This window comes from Xenopus laevis, chromosome 4S, assembly GCF_017654675.1.
Source record: "Xenopus laevis strain J_2021 chromosome 4S, Xenopus_laevis_v10.1, whole genome shotgun sequence".
NCBI lineage: Eukaryota > Metazoa > Chordata > Amphibia > Anura > Pipidae > Xenopus > Xenopus laevis.
Genome location: NC_054378.1, coordinates 2,501,952 through 2,507,951, shown reverse-complemented (window position 1 = coordinate 2,507,951; position 6,000 = coordinate 2,501,952). Strand labels below are relative to the sequence as shown.

Here is a 6,000-nt window from a genome sequence, read left to right as displayed (position 1 = left end):
TGCTTTATTCTGTGTGTGTGTGTGTCTGCATTCCAGCATGGTAACTTTGAATTCCCAAAATCTAATATTCATTTATTTGTGTCACACCCATGCGTCTAGATTTCTCACTCTGTCTTATTCCTTTGTAGTGTCCTGGGGAGCATTTATGGACAAAATATGATCACATTTTTGAATCCCAATTGGCGCCACATACTGCTGGTAAGAGAAATGTTTATGGATGTAACAAATGTGAGTGGGAAAGCATTTGCGTTCTTTCCTGTTACAAAATAATGTGAAGTTCAGATTGCTTTGCACTGTATACTGACAATACACACTACTGCCAGTAGGAAGGAAACTAGTGTTGCTTTGTTGTGGTAGTTGAGATTTATTATGGGTGACAAAATGTCCTGTGTGCCCTTAGCCTAATAGGTTAAAAGTGTAGAGCATGAGAGCTTGTCCATGTTAATTGTGGTAGGACAGCGGCCCCCAAACCTCTTTTGGCCTAGGGACCAGCGTAAAGGCAACATTTTTTGCAAGGACCAAGGGGGGGGGTGTCACGAGGGGGTTGGGGGGGCAGCGGCAACTGTGCGTCCAATTTGGTGCACCACATTAATTGCTGGCTAGGCTCGGTGGCCCAGTTCAGGACTGTCCGAGGCCCGGTTCTGGTTGGGGACCCCTGGTGGTCACTGCAGGGATATGACATCACTCATATAGGAAAAAAGTTGTCATATTACGACATAACCTTAAATCCATGTGCCTCCTCCCCCCTGTGGATAACACAGCACCCCCACAAGTGTGAGCAATGCAAGAGTTTATAAATCTGAGGTGTTTATAAATCTGAGATGTAAAAACAATGCAGAGGCCAATTATTCTCTGTAGTGATACCTTTTAAATCTTAAGGTGGCCATAGATGTAGAGATCCGCTCGTTTGCCGATGTTGTCAAACGAGCCCAGATTTACCCACATTGAGATGGGCGATATTGGGCTGATCCACAATCGGATCATAATGCATCCAATACGGGCGGGCGGATAGCGGGACCACATAAACGCACAGATGCAACCATGATCCGTTGGGATTTTTTAACCTGCCCAATCAAGATCTGACCGACTTTTGGCCTGTTGCAAGGCCCCACACACAGGTTAATAAGCTGCCGACTCGGTCTGCCTGCAGATTTTATCGGCCTGTGTATGGGGGTCTTTACACATGGTAAGCAGACACAGCAGTTAGACTTTCATGTGGGGGGGCCACACAAGGGGGGGCAGCCAGTTGGACAGCACTGGTGTAGATCAATGGGCGCTTAACTGACAGCTATCTTTTTTTGAAAACAGCTGGATGCCGGAATTTCCATCGTTGCTCTGCTACTAATATTGTGTATACGGTCCAGGAGTCCAAAAATATGCGGCTTGGTGATCAATCCTAAAAAATACCCGAAGAAAAGAAGCATCATGTCAAATATATTGGCTTTGATTGTAAAGTGAGTATCTTTTATAGTAGACGAAAAGGGGCAAGTAACACACCCAAGATGGCAAGAAAAGAGAGATCCTGTTATTACATCGATCTGATTTTATCTTACTTTTTAATCACACCTTGCCCTGATCATTGACGTGAACTGAATACACTAATACATTCAAAGAATAACATTCATTTAAAACTAGGAAACAGATTTGACAAGATATTAAAGGTGTCTCTCATATTAGCAAACCGATTTAATACAATTCAGATTTTCCACTTCAGAAAAAGAATGATTATACTTTCTAGAGTGACATAACTTGTGTCACCTCAAAAGAGACATTTTTGTTAATTTGGTGATATAAATGGTCTTCTATTGAGGAATGAGGGGCAAGAGAGAGAGAAATGTGCTGTTTTGTGACTCATTTGATGCTCTATCGTATTTCAGCCGCAGCTTGATTTGCTCCGTCACCGGTTATGCAGCTGCTTCTTGTGTTAGCACAGGCATATTTATGTGGGCCTTCTCCATAATGAAGAGAGTACACAATGTGAACAAGCCGTGTAACTCATTTATCTGCACTTTGGATTACAAGTAGGTCCTTAATTTCCTAATTCTTACTGGTTAATTTGTTACTCTTTTCCAGTGTCGGACTGGGACACCAGGGGCCACCAAAAAACTTTAGACCAGGGGCCACTCTCACTACTATTAGTTTTCCTCTCCTCACTCAACCTCTATTCTCCTAATCTCTTTTCTTTACAGACTATAATCTATTATTCCATCTATTTAGCCTCTTTGTTCTCATAGAAATAGGGAATGGCCATGAAATAGGCCAAATGTTTAGCAGCATGAGGGGCCACTGACACCGGGGCCCATCAGGACTTTTCCTGGTATCCCTGTGGGCCAGTCCGACACTGCTCTTTTCTAATTCAGACTGATTCTAAAGTTGTGAATATTTCCTAATATGTGTCCATTTAATCTCTATTATTTTTCTCAGCGTGCAATATGAATTGCTCAACTGTGTGTCCACCATCGTGGGAACTACATTGGGCACAGTGATCAGCCACTTTTTCAAAAAGACGAATCTAAAGCACATCCGAACCTGTGCCTCATAGGACTTTTCCTCGCTGCTCCCCTTCTCTGCGGGGGTATTATTTCCATCAAGAGAGATCTCTTCACAGCCCAAGTTAGTATAATCCTAGGAAATTTTAGTACAGTAGAACCCCCATTTTACATTTATCAGGGGACCAGAGATAAATAAGTAAAATCCAGGAAAATGTAAAATCAGGGAAATGTATTATGCATAATATATAGGTGTAGTGATGTGCGAGCCGGCGGGCCGACCCAAGCTGTCCCGCTGATGATGTCACAAAAGGGCGGGGCGAACTGGTGCAGCGTCTATAAAAGATGAACCTGTAAACTGGCATTTCATGGTGGTGGGCGGGGAGAGCAGGTGAAGAGCTCAACCACCACCCGTGAAGAACAGTGCGAGGTCAGCCCAAACCCGCGGGTCCTGTGGTTATCGGGCCGGCCCTGATATGAGTAATAGCCATGCGCCTGCTCGCCCGCCCCTTTTGTGATGTCATTGGCAGGGTGGGTCGGCACGGTCTATAAAAGGAACCTGGAAGTCGGGTGCAGGTGGGCGTGGGTGGAGGGAGGTCGGGTTCAGGTCAGGTGCAGGTCAGGTTTTACCCAACCCCCACATATAAAACAACAGTGTAAAATGAGGGAAAACTTAAAATCAGGGGATGTAAATGAAGGTTCTACTGTATGTAATAGTACACCGTATAAACATAAACATCATCTAACCAACCGTTCTCCCATCTTCTTTATCTTTCCAGATTCTCTTCCTTTTAAGTGGGATTTTCTTGTCTCTGAACGAGATCTCGACAAATGAAATTATTATGGTAACGTATCCAGTTTTCTTTCTTGCCCCTGTAATGTCTCACACAAATAAAGTACCAGTGCTATTGTTAGGGATGTTATACTGCTTCTGTCTCGCAATCAGGCGCTGATCCAAGAGAGGAAACTGGTAGTAATATCAAAAGCGCTTTATTATAAGCACACAAGTACAGTTACAGCAGTGGGGTGCAAACTAACGCGTTTCGTGCCCTTGTCTCGCCACTTCTTCAGAGCACCATGAATCTCCACGCGTGTCTCTGCGCTTAAGCTACACAGAATAAATACCAAAATAGGAACTATTCTATATCTGGGTGGATAATTAGACACTGATAAACTAAATGATGTGTTATTGAAGCTATATACACAAGCAGTATGTTTAGTACAGGCCCTGTTCATTGAACAAGCTAAAACAATGACGCAACATATACTCGGTAAATAAATGATTTTGCCCAATATATATATATATATATATATACACACACACACACTCAAACTGCGGGGTCTGCAGTGCTATATAACTAATATATCTAACAGAAAAGCCCTAAGAAGAGAGCACAAAGCAAACATTTTATTTAGGTAGAATCCCTAATTGTAATTGTATAGTTTAACTATAGTTGCCAAAAAAGCTTACATTCCACAATGTTTTTCTCTTTCTTCCAGACAACAGTGATTCCAACCAGCTACAGTTGGGCATATTCCGTAAAGTCAGTTGGAAAATCAGCTGCAAATAATGGGGTTCCAGTAATTTTCAATAAGGTAAGTAGCGTCTTTTTAACTTTAGAAATTGTGTGAGCTCTAATAAACACGAAGAATAACCTTGATAATACTGTTTTATCTCCCTCCAACAGATCTTTGTAAAAGTGATAAAAGTCCAACCAACATTCTGAACTGTTCCAGAATAGTATGGAGTATGTGATCTTGATTTGCCCATTCATGCTTTGATCGGCGCTGGCCTGTTTACAATGACAACTAAATATATTGAGGATGATGAGAAGGGCAGTTCAGCAATATTTAAACCCACCAGACCTTGCGGAAGTTCTTTGAATCTTCAGACTGAATGGCATATTACTTCCATAGCCCAGGGGAATGCTCTACTGTTTACAACATAAGATCCAAGAATGCCTTTTTTTACATCTTTATTTTGTATATATTTTTTTATTATATATTTTGTTTATAGATTAATACTGTATTTTGTATATATTCTTTTGTATATAATGTTTTGTATGTATATTTTATAATAAAAATGTTTTTAACATTAAATATATTGGTTCCCATGTAAATATTTTGCTTTACCCCCTTTTTCGATCTAATGCAATTGGTTTCATTTTAGACATGGTGTTCCCATATGCTCATAACGTTACAAAAAAAAAAAAAAACAAATTTGGATATACTTAAAACAACACCCTTTTCATATGGGAAAGCACCGCTGAGACACATGGCATTCACTTAATGGTTTGAGTGTCCTATTCGCATTTTGTTCCATTTTTACATGCCCATGTGTGTGATGTAGGAATCAGGGGTGCATTGGACCACCTTGATAACTTTCAGTTTCAGATCTTCATTTCAGGAGTCCATGGAGGGAGAATTCAAACCACCAAAATTTGATAGGGTAAAGGCCTGTGATTTTCCTATGAATGTTAAAAGCTTGGTATAGACAGTCAAACCTTGTTTTACAAATTGTTCAAAAGGGGCCATGAAAATAAAGTCCTATGAAACAGTAATTTTCCCAAACAGAAAATTTTCCCCAAACTAAACTTTTTTTTTTTTGGGTTTGGAAAACACAATAAAAATAATAAAAAAAATAAAATAAATATTTTGGTTTTGTAAAAATCTGGGAGGAAGTTTTGACTGTATATCAGAGCTGGACTAGCAGTAAAAAGCAGCCCTGGCAAAACATCAAAAGCAGCCGGAATTAATATATGGCACATTGGCGGCCAGGAACCCCCCTACCAAGTTAAAAAAATTTTGATGTCAGGGCCCCCCATAAGGAGATAAAAGATTGGCCAGCCCCCAAGTTGAAAAATAAAACATTGGTGGCCAGTCCCCCCCACTCCCCAATGTAAAAAAAAAAAACCCGTGCCCAGGTCCCCAATAAAATTAGAATTAAAAAAATAGTGGTTCCAGGGCCTTCTTAGTAAAAAATAACCACTGTGGCGAGGATTAATAAAGAAAAGAGCAAAGTGGCCGTCGCCCTAGTGACAATTCCCACCTTACAAGAGACGTAAAAGAGGGATCAATTTCGTTGGCCGAACGAGAAAACCTGTTCGCTAAGCCATTCATTTGCCTCCATAGCCCAGGCCGACCTTTTGGATTGCTACCCGAACGGTCCCGTTATCCTTAGAATCGAAATTAAGTTGACAAAAAACATATACGGTCATTTAAAACAGTGTCATTTACCATTCTATTACAGTATAGGGAGATATTATTCTGGTTACGAAACGCTTGCGTTGTTTTGCCACCAGTACGGATTCTGCGCACATTTTTATTATTTAATATATTCTTATTAGGGGGGCTCATTTTGCCATAAGAAGACTGTATCGAGCTCCTCTATTAAAAGGGTGGGGGGTCCTTTAAGTATGTTGTAAATGCCCTTTTAAGCACTTTCAATTGGTTCTTCATTTTTTTTATATATATTTTATGTTTATTTGCCCTATTTTTCGGACACTTTGCT

At 40.6% G+C, this 6,000-nt stretch overlaps 1 long non-coding RNA gene across 1 annotated transcript; it reads left to right on the top strand.

The window, feature by feature from the left end:
• Positions 1–2,520: 2,520 nt before the first annotated feature.
• LOC121393151 lies at positions 2,521–4,193 on the top strand. The gene is made up of 3 exons (XR_005960767.1): positions 2,521–2,613; positions 3,269–3,334; positions 3,990–4,193. It is a non-coding gene; the product is annotated as an uncharacterized LOC121393151 (long non-coding RNA).
• Positions 4,194–6,000: the final 1,807 nt, after the last annotated feature.